We start from the raw sequence: 18,944 nt of genomic DNA on the forward strand, positions 1-18,944 counted from the left end.
GGTCTGTTGGAGATTGCTTGAGGTCCACTCCAGACCCTGTTTGCCTGGGTATCAGCAGCAGAGGTTGCTGAAGATAGAATATTGCTGAACAGTGAGTGTACCTGTCTGATTCTTACTTTGGAAGCTTCCTCTCAGGGGTGTACTCCACCCTGTGAGGTGTGGGGTGTCAGACTGCCCCTAGTGGGGGATGTCTCCCAGTTAGGCTACTCAGGGGTCAGGGACCCACTTGAGCAGGCAGTCTGTCCCTTCTCAGATCTCAACCTCCATGTTGGGAGATCCACTGCTCTCTTCAGAGCTGTCAGACAGAGTCGTTTGCATCTGCAGAGGTTTCTGCTACTTTTGTTGTTGTTGTTGTTAACTGTGCCCTGTCCCCAGAGGTGGAGTCTACAGAGACAGGCAGGTTTCCTTGAGCTGCTGTGAGCTCCACCCAGTTGGAGCTTCCCAGCGGCTTTGTTTACCTACTTAAGCCTCAGCAATGGCGGGCACCCCTCCCGCAGCCTCGCTGCTGCCTTGCGGTTAGATCGCAGACTGCTGTGTTAGCAATGAGGGAGGCACCATGGGTGTGGGACCCTCCCAGCCAGGTGTGGGATATATTCTCCAGGTGTGCCCGTTTGCTTAAAGCGCAGTATTGGGGTGGGAGTTACCCGATTTTCCAGGTGTTGTGTGTCTCAGTCCCCCTGGCTAGGAAAAGGGATTCCCTTCCCCCTTGCGCTTCCCAGGTGAGGTGATGCCTCGCCCTGCTTCAGCTCTCACTGGTTGGGCTGCAGCAACTGACCAGCACCGATTGTCCAGCACTCCCTAATGAGATGACCCCAGTACCTCAGTTGAAAATGCAGAAATCACCGGTCTTCTGTGTTGCCCACGCTGGGAGTTGGAGACTGGAGCTGTTCCTATTTGGACATCTTGCTCCCTGCAAGAGAATTTAAAAGGGAAGATGAAACATGTTTGTTCACAATGGATGTTTTATTAGTATTCATACTTATCAAATAAAATCCAGTAATTCAGGTGATTAATTACCAGGTTTAGAATTAATGAATAATCAGTGATATTTCATAGTATTAAATAGCACTTATATTGTACATTTTGTTGATTTAAAAGTAGGTTTTTAATATTGATGCTCCCTAAATGCAACTATATTAATTATTTTGTCTGGTGTTATAGTAAAACATATTTGTTGTTTGTTTTTCAAGTGATCAGATGCATGAAAATATGTCATCTGCAGTGTATGAATAAGAAAATGGCTCAAGAAAGACATGCCTTTTTGCAGGGAAAATAGCTCAACAAACTCTCAACAAAGAACAGAAGGGAACTCCTTCAACTGAAAAACATCTATAAAGAGCTACAACCAGTATCATATTCAATGGTGAAAATCTACATGATTTTTCCTTACAATCAGGAATATGGCAAGAATCTCTGTTACTCAATGTAGTACATGAAATTCTAGCCAGTGCAATTGAGCAAACTAGCAAGATAAAGAGGTAAAGGACATCTGGTTTAAAAATGTTTTATTCACAGGTAACATGAACCTGTATGTAGAATATCTTAAGGATTTCACAAAACAATTTATGAAAACTAATAAGCTCATCAATGACTCTGAATAAAGATCAATATATAAAAATCAAATGTATTTCTACATACTAGAAATAATCAAAACATGAAATTAACAAAGCAAGCATATACGTATGGCACTAAAAAAAAAACCCTACTTAGAAATACATTTAATAAAAAAAAATGCAAAAGTATATACAGAAAACTACACAACTTTGCTGGGGGAAATTTGAACAGATTTAATTAATGGAGAACATTATGTTCATGCATTTGAAAGAGCATTATTTTTAAGATGGCAATTCCTGATCTGTTGATTTAATGCATTCTCTATTGAAGTCTGAATAGAATTTTTTTGCAAAATGACAAACCAATTCTAAAATATATATGAAAAAACAAGATACAGAAAAGTACAAAGTTTTTTTTAAAAGTTAGAGAACTTACATTACCTGATTTCAACAGTTAGTACATAAAGGAATAGTATTAGCAGAAAACTCAGAGTAAGTAGCTCCTGGGGCCCATCTCTCTACAAAACACAACTAATAAAAGAAAATACAAGCAGAAAGTGTCAGAATCAACTCATTGGCACTCTGGAAAACAGTCAGAGGTTGACAGGAACCAGCTAAATGTTAACCACAGAAAAACCACCTTACAAATGTGTAGAACTTGGTAGTATTGTTACTTGTTCTTGAGCCACCTCACTTCCCTGCCTACCAGCAGTCTTGAAGGTGGCAGTTCATGTTCTCAGTGAGACCCTGGTCCCTGACTCCAGAGGGAACAAAGCAGACCTTCTATGTCAAGAATTGTGTTTGTCTCTTTTAACCTGTCTGAAGACATCCGGAGGAATGGAGACAAGGTGTTTGCTTTGTTTCATCTAAACTGAAACTCTCTCAGGAAGAAAAGGAGTTATGCAGAGAGCAGGGCTTCAAAACAATGAAAGGTAAGTGGACAGTCCCTCTACCATCTGGGACAGACAATTACAGTGAGGCAAACAACATGTGGAAACCTGAAAGGAGGCTCAAGTTACCCTCTTGGCCCTCTTCCAAGTGTCCTTTAGTTACATCTTGCTCTAAAAGTTGTCATAAATTTCACTCCTGCTCTATAACTGGCCTTAGTGTCTTACTCTGCCTTATGCTCCTTGGCTGAGTCTTTCTTTCAATGAGGCAAAAATCAACTTGGGGCAGATCTGTATGAATTCATCACTGCTAACATTGCCTTCACATTTTTAAGAGGCTCAGTAAGAATTAAGCTTCATTTTGTGTGTGGCAGCAGGGACCAGATACAACAAACTCGTTCTTTGTCTTGAACAGGATAACTTCACATGCTCATGCCATTGTAATCTTTGAAATTTCTCTGGCATGAGAGGCCACTGAATCTTTGTGGGATTTATTTCCCACCGTTTGACACACAAATGTCTGTTCAAATGTGTAGTTTTCTACTTCCTGATCACTAACAATCAGCATAATATCATCGATTTAATGAACCAGTGTGATGTATCATGGAAGGGAAAGGGGATCAAGGTCCCTGCGGAATAAATTATAACATAGCTTATCTAGGAAGCTAAGATACTTCTGACGTGACAGTGAAGGTATTTTGCTCTCCTTGCCAGCTGAAAGTAAACTGCTCTGGTGGTCTTCATTAACAGGTACAGAACAAACAGCTGTCAACCTGAAAGAATCCAAAGGATCAGAATCCAGTTTTGAATAGTTTATTCAAATGAAAATATAGGAATAGTCATCCAGAGAACAGACTCCAAAGAAATGGAATCAATTCTCAGACATTTAAAGTTATAGTCTTGCTTATATCGGCAGGAAATCAAGTTTAGTAGGATTATAACATTTTATTCAAGGCTGGTTTATGAGTTACAATGATTTAATTAGTTATAGTTTGCTTTCTTTTTCATACGGCTTGTTTTTATTTCCATTTCAATTTAAAAGAGTATATTTAACATTCCATCTTAATATATTGCAATAGTCATGAATTGTTTTTTGTGTGAAAGGTAAGAGGGAAATTAATCTATAATGAAGATCGACAGTGAAGAGAGACATAGTCTTCCTTTGTGATCTTTAGTCATTCATAACATTTTATAAAACAATGTAGGTAAGGAAGAATCTAATCTATAAACAGAAACATAGGTTATAGATAGCTGTCTAGGTTACAACTGCCTGATATGAGTCTCCCCTAATCACATTTCCCCAAGGCTGAAAATATTTGAAAGTTTCAACAGCTTAAATTTTGAATTACTGATTTCCACACAGCATTTGCCAGATCAATAGCAGCATACAAGGTTACAGGAGATGTGTCAATTTGCTCAAGTAATGAAAACACATCTGCAACAGCAACTGCAATTTGAACATTTACAATAATCCACTGTCCCCTTCTCCAAGATCCATTTGTTTTCTGTGTATGCCAAATACATGACTCGAATAAGGCTCTATGGAAATCACCACGCCTGCATCTTTCAAGTCTGTGATGGTGGCACTAGTATTTGCAATACCTCTAGAAATGCATTATTGCTTTCAGTTTATTATATGTTGGGGTAGAGACAATTATATTGGCTTACACTTAAAGTTTTCTACCATAATAACTCTCAATATGCAGGTCAGAGAACCAATGTGTGGAATGTAAAATCCAATTTTACATTCTAGAACTGGAAAAATAACGTAGAATGGGTTCATGGATACATTGGTCCACTGTGAGATAGAGCTAAGCAAAAATTCCATAATCACCATAATTCCTCAACTCTGGTAGACTACAGTAACATTTTGGGTATTCAGGAAAGAGTGTGTCATTTCAGATCCAGTCTCCAGTAACCTCCAAAATGTTTGATTATTTCCCCTTTTCCAGTGCATCATTACCTGCAAACATCCATAGGTCCATTTGGAAAAGAATGGTAAAAATAAATAAATAAATAAATAAATAAATACAAGCAGTACACATTTTTCGTGGTGTAGGAGTGTCCTGAAAATTGGTTCATATTTTAGAATTGATTGATAGGTCATGATTATCTTTTTTGGTGATTCAAATTAGACCTCTATTCACTAAACTTGTAACTTTCCCTTTTACACAGATCAAATAAGACTTTAATAGACTGTCCATCTATTAATTTTCTAAGTACACTGTGATTAACTAGCCCATACCATAAGTCACTGCAAGTCAAAGTTTTTTGATTACTCCTCAGTTTCCACTGTCCATTAACCATGCCCACCTTGTCTTTGGCAATTAACTGCAGTCATGAGGCCACTGTTGCTCTGGACTGTCATTATTTCCATTGCGTCTTGAGGTCACAGTTTGACAACAGAAGTATCTACTCTAATTTCTGACCTACAAATAAGAAAATTCAAGGCTTCCCTTACAAATTTATCTCCCACAGTCAAGGTGAAAGGTGTGTTCCATAGGAGTGTTCCAGGGTAATTGAGCAAATCAGTATGATAAATCCATTATAAAATTGCAGTATCTCTATTCTCTCCCTTCTTGTACATTATACCAAAGTACTTTTAGCATTTTAATTTCCTTTAGAACATGTTTGCTCTTTCAACCCCTCAAGGTAAAACATCAACTCTAGAATCTCTACTTAGGGTCTCATGTCAATAAATTCAGCCTGACTTAACTTTACACTCTTTCCTCCTTGAATCGACATTCTTAAGATTCATTCCCAAACACATTTCTCAGATCTTATTCTGTATATATTTTAAAAAATATTTAGTTATTTTGGTGGGTAGTGTATTTCCTCATGGATTCACTTTGCATCTTACTCTTTGGGGCCTGCCGAGACTTGAATTAGTTTTACATCTAAAATCACAGAGAGGTGGTAGAAACAGGTACTGAGAAGGATCAGCGGTGGCTGATAAGGCAACTACCTCGTGGGATGGGCTAACCCACTCAAGCAAGGAAAGAATGGCTGCTTTTATTGGCAAAAACACTTAACAGAGTTCATGGGTCCTTCATCAGGATCTTCCCACATCTCCTATTTCAATTTTCATAATCCCATTTCTTCTCAATCAATGCCTTCACTTTAACAGACTCTACCCTGTGGGGTTAGGATAGGAATTCAATTTCCATTGTAATTCAGCTATTCACCAAATGAAACTATTAATTTTGTTTTCAGAAATGTCTATGGTACAGGCACATGAGATAAAGGTTCTTGTTTCATTTTTCTTTGTTTTTGGGCAAGTAGAGAATATTCTAGGTCATTAATCCAGAATTTAAGTTGGAAATATGAAGCCCTGAACATATTTTTACTTACCTGCTTTCTCTAGCAAAGTTAGGGGCCAGCCAAACTCATTATACTCCTTTGAGCAAAATGTTCTAAGCTAGCAAATACATAGTATTACAGAAACTTGCCTTCCAGAGGTAATTGACTATCCAATAGCAATATTTCATATATTATTGTCACATTATGTCACATGTGATAGAGTCTGGAGATAGAGTCATTAGTGCCTTTAAATCTAATTAGATTGGATAACAAATTCCAGACATCCCAGAACCAATTCAGGAAATTGAGCCTTAGGCTTCTGTTCTTCTAGAACTATTTCAGATACCAAAATTTGTATCAGTCAAAGTTCAACCAGAGAGTCAGAAATGAATAAGAAGTATACTAAGATGTTTATTGCAGTAAATTGGCTTTCTTCATTGTGGATCTGGCTAGGCAAGTCTTAAATCCCTAGTGCAGGATATTAAGGACTCTTGGGCACAAGCTAAAGCTGATGCTCGTAGATGAATAGCTTTTTCAGGAAGCCCCAGCTCTGCTCCTAAGGCTTTCAGCTGATTGAGCTAGGCCATCCAATATTATCTAGGATAATTCCCTTTCCTTAATGTCAATTGGCTACGGACTCCAATCACATCTAAAAAAATAACAGTATTAGTCTTTGAACAAGTGTGGGTTGAAGTCTAGTAAATTAACACATTTTAAAAAACCATCTTGTGTAATTGTATGCATGTATATTACTCAGTCTTCTAAAGCAATAATAAGATATTTTAATGTGTATGTCGAATTGATTTGTAAAACAATAGATCAGTGACAAGACAAGGCTGAATGTTATTCTCAAGCAAATTTAATCTTGCAAAGTTTTAAATGATGCAATACGTTTGAAATTTTTGAAGCTGCAAACTTTAGAGTGATTATAACTAATTGGGAACTCAATTTATGATTTTCTCTATTTATTTATTTATTATACCTTATGTTCTAGGGTACATGGGCACAACGTGCAGGTTTGTTACATATATATACATGTGCCATGTTGGTGTGCTGTACCCATTAACTCATCATTTACATTAGGTATATCTCCTAATGCTATCACTACCCGTTCCCCCCACCCCACAACAAACCCCTGTGTGTGATGTTCCCCTTCCTGTGTCCAAGTGATCTCGTTGTTCAATTCCCACCTATGAGTGAGAACATGCAGTGTTTGGTTTTCTGTTCTTGTGATAGTTTGCTGAGAATGATGGTTTCCAGCTGCATCCATGTCCCTACAAAGGACATGAACTCATCCTTTTTATGGCTGCATAGTATTCCATGGTGTATATGTGCCACATTTTCTTAATCCAGTCTGTCACTGATGGACATTTGGGTTGATCCCAAGTCTTTGCTATTGTGAATAGTGCCGCAATAAACATATGTGTGCATGTGTCTTTATAGCAGCATGATTTATAATCCTTTGGGTATATACCCAGTAATGGGATGGCTGGGTCATATGGTACATCTAGTTCTAGATCCTTGAGGAATTGCCATACTGTTTTCCATAATGGTTGAACTAGTTTACAATCCCACCAACAGTGTAAAAGTGTTCCTATTTCTCCACATCCTCTCCAACACCTGTTGTTTCCTGACTTTTTAATGATTGCCATTCTAACTGGTGTGAGATGGTATCTCATTGTGGTTTTGATTTGCATTTCTCTGATGGCTAGTGATGATGAGGCTAGCCTGTGTCTGTAGGCTGCATAAATGTCTTCTTTTGAGAAGTGCCTGTTCATATCCTTTGCCCACTTTTGATGGGGTTGTTTTTGTCTTGTAAATTTGTTTGAGTTCTTTGTAGGTTCTGGGTATTAGCCCTTTGTCAGGTGAGTAGATTACAAAATTTTTCTTCCATTCTGTAGGTTGCCTATTCACTCTAATCATCAGTGATATTGAGCTTGTTTTCATATGATTGTTGGCTGTGTGTATATCTTCTTTTGAAAAGTGTCTGTTCATCTCCTTTTCCCACTTTTGAATGGCGTTGTCAGCTATTGTGATGCCTCCAACTTTGTTCTTTTTGCTTTGGATTGCTGTGGCTATTTGGGCTCTTTTATGGTTCTATATGAATTTTAAAAGTTTTTCTAGTTCTGTGAAGGATGTTGTTGGTAGTTTAGTAGGAATAGCATTCAATCTATCAATTGCTTTGGACAGTATGGCCATTTTAATAATACTGATTTTTCTGGTCCATGAGCCTCAAATGTTTTTCCATTTGTGTCTGTCATAACTGATTTCTTTGACTACTGTTTTGTAATTCTCATTGTAGAGATCTTTCACCTCCTCGGTTAGCTGTTTTCCTAGATATTTTCTTATTTTCCTGGCAATTGTGAATGGGAATGCATTTATGATTTAGCTCTTGGCTTGGCTGTTGTTGTTGTGTAGAAATGCTGGTGATTTTTGTACATTAATTTTGTATCTTGAAACTTTGTTGAAGGTAGTTATCAGCTGAATAAGCATTTGAGCCAAGTCTATGGAGTTTTCTAGCTATTTAAACATGTCATCTGCAAACAGGGATAGTTAGACTCACCTGTCTTCATGTTTGGATGCCCTGATTTTCTTTTTCTTGCCTGATTGCTCTGGCCAGGTGTTCTGTCCCATTTTTTTAAAATAAATTATTGCTTTATTACTCTATTTATACATTATTACAGTCTTCCTTTTATAGTGAATGTAATGTTCCTTCATAAAATAAACAAATGACTGAAGATTTTTAAATTAATATATTTCTGAGTCTACATTGCCTATAATACTGAGGTATTGAAAGTGGCAGAACTGTAATAAGTAACGAATGCAACAAATCATCATGGTTATGATGATCTAACACTAAAGGCTAGAACATCTTCTAGGAGTATTTCTTAGTTACAAGGATCATAATTAAACTGATATTTCTCTTCTTATAGTTTAGAAAGTATGATAGCACTAAGAAGAGCATATTAGGATGAAACAGTATATTCTTGCAATAATTTTTCAAATTTTTTTCTCTCTCTTTTTTATTTTTTTTTTGAGATGGAGTCTTGTAGTGTCACCCAGGCTGGAGTGTCGTGGCATGATCTTCGCTCACTGCAAGCTCCGCCTCCCGGGTTCACACCATTCTCCTGCCTCAGCCTCCCAAGTAACTGGTACTACAGGTGCCTGCCACCACACCTGGCTAATCTTTTGTGTTTTTTTTAGTAGAGACGGGTTTTCACCATGTTAGCCAGGATGGTCTCGATCTACTGACGTCGTGATCCGCCCACCTTGACCTCCCAAAGTGCTGGGATTACAAGCATGAGCCACCACGTCCAAATTTCTTGCAATAATTTGACCCAAATACATAGTAAATTTAGAAAACAATAAGAGTTTTAATAAAAATAAGATTCCAATATCACACTCTAATAGTGTAAAAAGGCTTAATGTTAAAACCTACACAGTGGATGCATAATATATACCTGAATTTGTAGCAGTTTTACACTATTTTGAGGGTAATTTGATAAAAATCATGAAAGAATTACATAAAGTTATACCTAAGGTTATATTTAAAATTACATTAGTGTGGTTGTTAAATTATTATAGGAATACTATCTATTTTAACATAATACCATTTTAGATAATAAATTGTAAAAGGAAAAAAAAATCTAGAGAAGTTGTATATAAAAAAACAACCAAACTGGGTCTTTCTGGAGTATTAACTAAAACTATCTTGGAAACAATAAATGGATACTCTAGTTTTTACCATAATCCACTTTGGAATATACAGCCAACGCACAGTAGTTTATTTAATAAGCATTTGCAAAATACAGAAATTTTAAAAAACGAATTCAGAGTCAGAGAGAATTATTTCCAAATTGTATTTGAACCAGATGGCACTAATTTGAAAAGCCTATGTTTTCACACGCTTTAATTATCTTATTTAAAATTTACGTATTATGAACAAGATTTGGGCTCTGTTTTAAGCCATAATGTTGAGATTAAACATTAAATAGAATATGATGCACACTCTCAAACATAAAGCAGTTTTTTGTGGAAGTGCAGGTGTCTTTGTTTCCTAAGACTCCTACAGCAAATTGCTACAAACTCGGTGGCATAAAACAGCAAAACTGTTTGCCTCATAGATCTGGAGGCCTGAAAGTGGAAGCTAAGGTGCTGTCAGGGCCACACTCCCTCTGGAGGTTCTAGGAGAGGATCTGTTCCTTGTCTTTGCCATCTTCTGGTGGCTGCCAGTAATTCTTGTTTTGTGACCACAGCACCCCAATTTCTACCTCCATCTTCACATCTCCTTTTGAGGGATACGGAGAGTACCTATCCATTGATAAAGAGTTTAATGTGGTGAGAAGGTATAACAACTTAATATGCTTATAAAAATAACCCCAAATTATATAAGATAAAACTTTGAGAAAATTCGAGAAATCGATAAATCCATGTGCATTTGTGAAAATTTAAAAATATCTCTGGAACAATTGATTGATGAAATTGACAGTTTGATAAAGATCAAAAAAATTTTTAAAGATATAAATAAGCTTGATATAAACACACACACATACATACACAAATATTTACATAATAAATTTAAAAAATAATTTTCAAGTTCAAATGAAATAAAAGTTGATAGAAAATTGAAAAGATACAAAACAAAAATTACATAACTAAAACACAATTAGTTTGAGAGTTAATTTAAAAGTTAATAACACTTTCCAAACTAATGGGATTCACCTAAAGCATTATGTAAAACAAACAATTTAGGTTATTCTTATATATGAGAATCAAAAAGCTAAAAATTGGTAAACAAAATATTTAACCAAATAATTTAGAAGACCGTAAGAGTAGATGAAAGAAAACAGAAGTATGAAAAGATAAAATAAGACCAGAATTATATAATCAAATGTTGTTTCTTTGAGAATTATTTTTTGATGAATTTAATTTATAGAAAACAAAACAGTTATTACAAAGTAATAGAGAGGTATATCTAAAAATGAGGGATAGATGAAAAGATCTCCAAAGAAAATTAGAAATACAGTTATGCCTGTAAGTTTAAAAACTTAAATTAACAACTTATTTTAATACATACATGATCAAACGAAACTCAACAATGCTCAATAAATTGAAAAATTAAATATTTGTAAAATTTAGAATTTTAGAAAATGGAAAAACTAATGCTCAGCATATTGAACCACTAGTTTAAAATGTCATATGTAACACATAAACAAAATAAATGACAATATATACACTTGAAACATTCAACAGCAAGGTGAACCACGATGTATCAGCAACTAAGTAGATGAAGTAGTAGGAAGGCAGCAACTTCTGAGGGTCTTGACAACTGAAGAACTGACAGATTTTTAGTAAGTACTGTACTTCAAAAGGAAGGATCATAAATGCTTGTGGAACTCTGCAATTCACTTGAATAAGAGCAGCCCAAATTATGAAGGGATTTGTAAACTATAATTCCCAAAATGATCACTTGTTCTAAGAACAAACTCCTGGGAATAAAAAGCAAATAGAAAAGTATAGAAACTGTAAGTAAAATGGAAAAGCAAAGTACAGATTAAAACACTGAAGGGAGACAAGATAGATTTTAGGAATTACAAAGACTCACTTTTGACAACGTAAAAGACACATTGGGGCATGAAGCTAAAGAAATCTAACTTCTCCCCAGACCCCATGACGGCTGTCTGTGTGTATGCGGCCAGGTTTTCTCAACCTAGACAAAATTGACATTTTGGAACAGATAATTCTTAGAGGGAAGATGTCCTAGGCATGGCAGGATTTTTTTTGCAGTAGCCATTGTCTTTCCCACTAGATGCCAATAGCAACTCAACCATTAACAATGACCAAAAATGTCCCAAGACATTTCCAGATATTCTTGAGTAACAAAATCTTATTTGAAAGTCCATCTTACTTAACTATGACAACAGAAAAGAATTGTTGTTGAATTGTATACAAGTCATGGCCAAAACAAAGAGAGAGAGAGATAACAATCAATAATGCCTAATCCACAATGAAGGCACCTGACAAAATATATACAAAAAAGAAACAAAAAGAATTAAGAAAAAAACTGATAAAAAAAAAAAAAAAAAAAAAAAAAAAAAAAGCACAAAAACAGGAAAATTCAGAAATGAGATGATATAAGAAAAGGATGATTTTAAAGAAAATTGACAACATTTACATAAAATTTTTTTGTGTGAAAAATTTATAAATGGAGAGGTGAAAAAATGGCCAACTATATGCAGTCAGGAAGAACTTCTCCCATTGAGACAGACCAGAATATCGAGTAGATTGGCAGAATCCAAACAGACCATCTGAGAGAACATACTGGGATTGGATCGACAGACAACTCAAATGCTGGGGCTGAGGCGGGAGGAAGCTGGGAATCATACATCAGGTTGCCAAGAACCAGAAATCATTCCTGGCCCTGAACAGCTCCTAAGGAAGAGGTGAGTGAAATAAATGGCACACAGCCTACTTTCACCATGGACCTCAAGGATCATAGCCACAGGAAACTCCACGAACTCCATAGGCATTTGAGTGGCAGGGAACTGCCCAGACAGTAGGCAGAACTTGAATGTGCATGGAACCCAGGTGGTGAGGTGCTGGGATTGGTTGCAGTGGAACAAGACCATTGGTGTTCATCCCCTAAGATTCTTCATACTTCTCTAGGTGGTTCTGACCTGTGCAATCCATCACACCTGGAAGAGCAGGTCTATCTTGCCCACGGGACAAGGGTGTGTCCAAGGTGCTCACCCTTCTGTCAACCAGCCCCTCCCAGTGTTCCTGCCTCTCTGTGCTGCATGCCAGAGCTCACCTACCCCACCAGAGCACTTTTGCCAGTGACGAATGCCATAGTACTTTCTCTGGAAGCCTCTACTGCCCCCACTGAAGCACTTTGGGTGATAGCCAGCTGCCAGAGCTGGTGAATTCACCAGGGACTCTGCCACCACATTACAGTAGGTTTCCCACATGCAGCACCCATGCCATAGCTGCCAGAGACTGTTGCTGAGAGTTTCTTGCTACTGCACGTCACCATTGCCTCTCTGGAGTACATTTGCCTATAGAGCCATCACCATCCCCACTGGAGCACTTCTTGCCCACAGTGCTGCTGCTGGAAGGCTCCCATGGCCTCTGCTGCCCATGACAGAGCACTGTTGCCAACAGTCTAAGAGTACCATGGTCACTCTAGACCAGCTAGTGCTCAACCTCAAGGGACCAGAGAACAAAGATATAGGCCCAGTCTCTGCCACTCAGAGCACAAAGCTCGAGTGTGGAGCTGAGCCTTGGCCCTCTAAAAGAATCTAGAGGCTGGTTCATTTAACTGTACCCAATGTGTACCGTAATCAAACCCTCAAGGGCAATCAAGAACATAATAAAAACACAAAAGCCCAATCCAAAGGATAGCAATTCCAAAAGATAAAGGAACACTTCTCTCACAGATGAGAAAGAACCAGTATAAGGAACTCTGGCAACTCTAAAAGCCAGAGTGTCTTCTTACCTCCAAACTATCACACTAGCCTCCAAGCAATGGGGGCTACACATTGCAGAAATTAAATAATTAAATAATGCATTCTTATATTTAAAAATTTTGAAAGGTAGTTCACAGAAAAAACATGTTTTATAATTCATAGAAATAAATAAGTAGTTCTCACATTTTAATGATTGTTATATAAATTACATTTAAACTATACATTTTGATAAAATTTGATGTATAGGTACTCCTGTGATACCATTACCACCAATTAATCAAGGTAATTTAAAGGCGTATTGGCAAAGATGTAGAGCAACTGTAACTCTTATGCACTAAAGCTTGGAATTTAAAATAAACGATCACTTTCAAAAACAATTTGGAGATTCTTAAAATATTAAACATACACAAAACCATATGACTCAGCCATTCTGCACTTAGATATTTACCTAAGATAAATGAAAGTCTACGTCATTAAAGAAAATGTGCATATAATTTGTTCCTAATGATCCCAAAATTGAAAGAAATTAAATGTCAATCAACAGGTAAATGAATAGATAAATGATGTTATATTCATAAAATGGAAAACCATTCTACAATAAAAAGGTGTAAACTCTTGAAACAAGTAGCCACGTGGCTACATCACAAAATAACTGAAGTAAAAACACTAAATAAAAGAGTCCATACTGCATTAACCAAATTATAGCAAACATACAAAGAAGAGCTAGTATCAATACTACCAAAATTATTCCAAAAAATTGAGGAAGAGAGACTCCTTGCTACTCCATTCTACAAATCCAGCATTATTCTAATGCCAAAACCTGGCAGAGACACAACAAAAAGAGAAAACTTCAGGCCAATGTCTCCGATGAACATAAACGTAAAATTCCTGAACACAATTCTAGCAAACCAAATTCAGCAACACATCAAAAAGTTAATCATAATCAAGTTTTCTTCCTAAGATGCAATGGTGGTTGTGCATAGCCAAATCAATAAATGGGATTCATAAAATATATATATAAAAAAAAGATCATCTTCACAGAGGCAGAAAATACTTTTGATAAAATTCAATATCCTTTCATTAAAAACACTAAACAAAATAGTTCTCAAATAAAAATACCTCAAAATAATAAGCACCATCTATAACAAACCCACAGCCAATGTCATAGTGGATACGCTAAAGCTGGAATCATTTCCATTGAGAACTGGAACAAGACAAGGATGCCCACTTTCACCACTTCTATTCAACATAGTACTGGAATTCCTAGCCAGAGCAATCAGGCAAGAGAAAGAAAGAGAAGGCATTTAAAAAGGAACAGAAGGAGTCAAAATATCTCTCTTCATGGATGATGATTCTATACCTAGAAAAGCTAATAGACTCTGCCATAACACTCTTAGATCTGATAAACAAGTTTAGTAAAGTTTCAGAATAAAACATCAATTTACAGAAATCAGTTGCATTTCTATACACCAATAAAATGCAAGCTGAGAGCCAAATCAAGAAAGCAAACCCATTTACAATTGTCACAAAAAGAAATAAAACAGCTTTCTAAGGAAGTGAAAGATTTCTGACCAGAATCACGAACCACTAAAGAAAGAAATCAGAGATGACATAAACAAATAGAAAAACATTCCATGCTCATGGATAGGAAGAATCAATATTTAGAAAATGACTGTGCTCCCCAAAGCAATTTATAGATTCAATGCTATTGCTATCAAGCAACCAATGCCATTTTTCACATAATTAAAAAAAAAAAAACTATACTGAAATTCATATGAAACCAAAAAAGAACCCAAATTGCCAAAGCAATCCAAAGCAATAAGAACGAAGCCAGAGACATCACACTATCCAATTTCAGTCTATATTACAAAGCTATAGAAACAAAATAGCATGGTGTTGGTATAGAAATAAACATGTAGACCAATGGAACATAATAGAGAACCTAGAAATAAAGCTACAAATCTAAAACCACCTGATCTTCAATAAAGTTAACAATTACAAACAGTAGGAAAAGGACTCCATTTTCAATAAATGGTCCTGGGAAAACTGGCTAGCCACATGCAAAAAATCTGAATCTGAGACCATTTCTTTCACCATACACAAAAATTAACTCAATATGGATTTAAGGCTTAAATTTAAGATCTAAAACAAGAAAAGCTTTAGAAGAAAACCTAGCAAATATCTTTTCGGAATTGGCCCTGGGAAATAATTTTTGACTACCCAAAAGCAAGTGGAACAGAAACAAAAATTGACAAGTGGGAACTAATTAAATTAAACAGCTTCTGCATGGCAAAAGAGCTAACAACAGAGTAAATATACAACCTACAGAATGGGAGAAAGTATTCACTGTCTATGTATCTGATAAAGATCTAATATCCGTAAGAAACTTAAACAATTACATAACCTAAAAGCAAATAACCTCATTAAAACATGGGGAAAATACATGAGCAGACACTTCTCAATTAAAGAAATACATGTGGCCAACAAATATGTGAAAACATACCCATTATCACTAATCATTAGAGAAATGCAAATCAAAACCACAATAAGATACTATCTTTGGTCAGAATGTAAATTAGTTCAGCTATTGTGCAAAATATTTGGGAAATTTCTCAAATAAGCTCATTAGAACTACCATTTAATCCAGCAATCCTATTACTGGGTATACCCAAGGAAAAATAGATGATTATGCCAAAAAGACACATGTACACATATGTTCAACCTGGCACTATTCACAACAAAGACATGGGATAAACCAATTTGCCAATCAATAGTAGACTGGACAAAGAAGATCTGATACATGTACATCATGGAATACTACACAGCCATAAAAAAGAACAAAACCATATCCTTTACAGCACATGGAAGCAGCTGGAGGCCATTATCCTGAGCAAACTAATGCAGGAACAGAAAATTAAATGTTGTATGTGATCACTAAAACATGGGACCTAAACACTGAATACACATGGATACAAAATGGGAACAACAGACACTGGGGACTGTCCCCTTGAGAGGAGAGGGTAATGGGGGTATGGGTTGGAAGGCTACCTATCTGTTACTGTGTTCTCTACCTGAGTGATGGGATCATTCATACTCTAAGCTTCAGTGACACTCAATTTACCCATGTAACAAACCTGCCCATCTATTCCCAGAACCTAAAAGTAGAAATAGAACAAAAACTATATATACAAGCACATATATACATATATATCATATATGTCATATATATGTCATTTATATGTCATATATATATATATATATATATATATATATATATATATATACAGTTGAAGCAGAAGCAGTAATGAAGAAACACCATGGGGTGGGAGTGGATCCATGACCATGAGGTCCACTGATGTAGCGTATATTATACCATCCAGAAGACTGGAGCATTTACCCAGAGGTTAGTGCTGTTGTCATGGTTCAGCCAGGGAAACGTTAACATGCAAAACAGCATGCATAGGTCAAATAAAAAATCTAGTATCCATTGTATTAGTCTGTGAACCTGATATTTAAAATTTAGTAATAAAAGTAAGGATTATAAGGCAAAATTGCCAAGCTAAAAGAAAAAGCTTTTTTCCATTAGCTATCCCAACCATATTTACATTGATTGTTTCTTTGATTCATATTATTTCAACTCAGCTTCAATATATGCTTTATACTGTTAATTTATGTTAATGAATTACCAGTTACAGTGATCGCTAAGGGGCAAAGTTTAATGGGATGATGTGTAACTTTAGAATTTACACTTTATATATATATATATATATATTACTTTCACAGAATTTTTCCACAACTATGCATAGATAAAATAATTTTCTGTGTTTGGAAATTCTAATAACATCACTACTTTCATGGAGGTGCATGTTGGGCTAAAAGTATTTGATGAACTTAAAAATGTATACACAAGAAGTGGTTGCCTTTAAGCTTCACCATCCAGCAATGGTCAGGCTAAGCACATGTTGAATTATAAAATAGTCCTTAAACTAAATGAAGTATATTCCAATACTTAGAGAAATTTTACTGTTACAATGAAGAGATTTATTCTGAGAAAATTCTATTTACCATTATGTGATTAAAAACAATGCTATGTTCTTGGAATGCATACAGATGCTGACAATAAAGAATATTAATTTATAAAACTGGAAAGTATGTTACAAAAACTGTTTTGGCTTGGTGCAGTGGCTCACACCTGTAATCCCAGCACTTTGGGATGCCGAGGTGGGAGGATCACGAGATCAGGAGTTCAAGACCAGGCTGGCCAAGATGGTGAAACCCTGCCTCTACCAAAAATACAAAAAAAAATTGCCGGGCGTGGTGGCAGCCATCTGTAATCCCAGCAACTCTGGAAGCTGAGGCAGAGAATTGCTTGAACTCAGGAGGGAGAGGTTGCATCTTATATTAAATAACAAAAATTTGAAAATATTATTGAAATATTTATTGATTATAACTTGATAATATACAATGTCAAATCCTTCTAGACCATTAATAAGTATATAAGATTTGCTCACATAAAATATCATAGGAAATTTGTTTAAACTAAAATAGGATGTACCAAATGCCAAAGTTTAGAGACATGGATGACAAAATTTAGTTAAAAAAATAAATTAGATATGTGTCAAATAAATAAGGCCCAAATGTAAACAGCCCTAGATCACTAAGCTTATTTGGTTGCTTTATTTAATGTTTATAAATAAATCAACTGTTTTATTACTTTTCTTGATTTTGAATGTTAAACAATGAAATAAAACTTGTAATGAAATATTTTACATGAAAACAGCATTAGATAACTCTAATCTGTCAGTGAAGAAAAACTGTTAAAACTAATACTATTGTACTGTTAAAGGTCAACTCCAAATCCCAGTTCAATTGACTACAGTTTAGAAATCCAACACTGCATGAGTGAGTGAGCTGAGAAATCTACACCAAAGGGAATCATCCTTCTAGAAGTGAAATCAAGGAATATTTGACAGAGCAGAATAAAATATTTTTTATTCTTTATTTAAGGAAAAAACAAAAACTGTTCTAATAGACATTTTCACAGGAAAATATAATATGTTGTAAAATATTTTCAGTTTGTGTCTCATATAACAACATTTTAAAATGAAATAGTAATAATGCATAAACAATCATTTTAAAATCATTTGACCTTTAATTGTATATGAACTTTTAATTTGTTTCCAGTTTTTATTTTGTAAATTTCACACTAATACTTTTAACATATTCTAGTTATAAACAAAAGAGATGTTGAAAAATAAATATGAATTCTTAGTGAATTTTGAATATAATATAAATGTCTACTTCATGTTAAAGAAATACATATTACATCTACTTCATGTTAAAGAAGTAGAGAGACATTTATAAAGAAATCTATATAAACTCACCAAAGCAATTATTTTAAAGTTAGAAAAATACAGTATATTGGATGTTATTATGCATACTTCAAAACAGATATATATTACGAATGTTTAAAATTAGCCATTCACAGCTTGTGAAATTTTGGAGTTTACTTTGGAAAAAAATCCACAGCTGTGCTTTGTGTTTATCTTATATTAAACAACAAAAATTGGATAATATTATTGAAATATTTGTTGATTATAACTTGGTAATATACAATGTCAAGTCCTTCTAGACCATTAATAAGAATTTAAGATTTGCTCACATAAAGTATCGTAGGAAATTGGTTTAAATATTCACCAATTGGAAATTTGGTTACATGCTGTGAGACAGATTTTTGT

General features: G+C 35.4%; 2 long non-coding RNA genes across 2 annotated transcripts in view; both read left to right on the plus strand.

The window, feature by feature from the left end:
• Positions 1-1,510, plus strand: part of LOC108541824 (uncharacterized) — a 25,334-nt gene extending 23,824 nt beyond the window's left edge. The window contains exon 5 of the long non-coding RNA XR_001889074.1: positions 1,191-1,510. This is a non-coding gene — a long non-coding RNA (uncharacterized LOC108541824). The remainder of the gene's footprint in view (positions 1-1,190) is intronic.
• The window catches only part of LOC108541825 (uncharacterized), a 141,064-nt gene that overhangs the window by 75,718 nt on the left and 46,402 nt on the right, over positions 1-18,944 (plus strand). The gene's annotated exons all lie outside the window — the stretch shown is intronic.

This window comes from Rhinopithecus bieti, unplaced genomic scaffold (assembly GCF_001698545.2).
Source record: "Rhinopithecus bieti isolate Rb0 unplaced genomic scaffold, ASM169854v2 scaffold_18921, whole genome shotgun sequence".
In the NCBI taxonomy this organism is placed as follows: domain Eukaryota; kingdom Metazoa; phylum Chordata; class Mammalia; order Primates; family Cercopithecidae; genus Rhinopithecus; species Rhinopithecus bieti.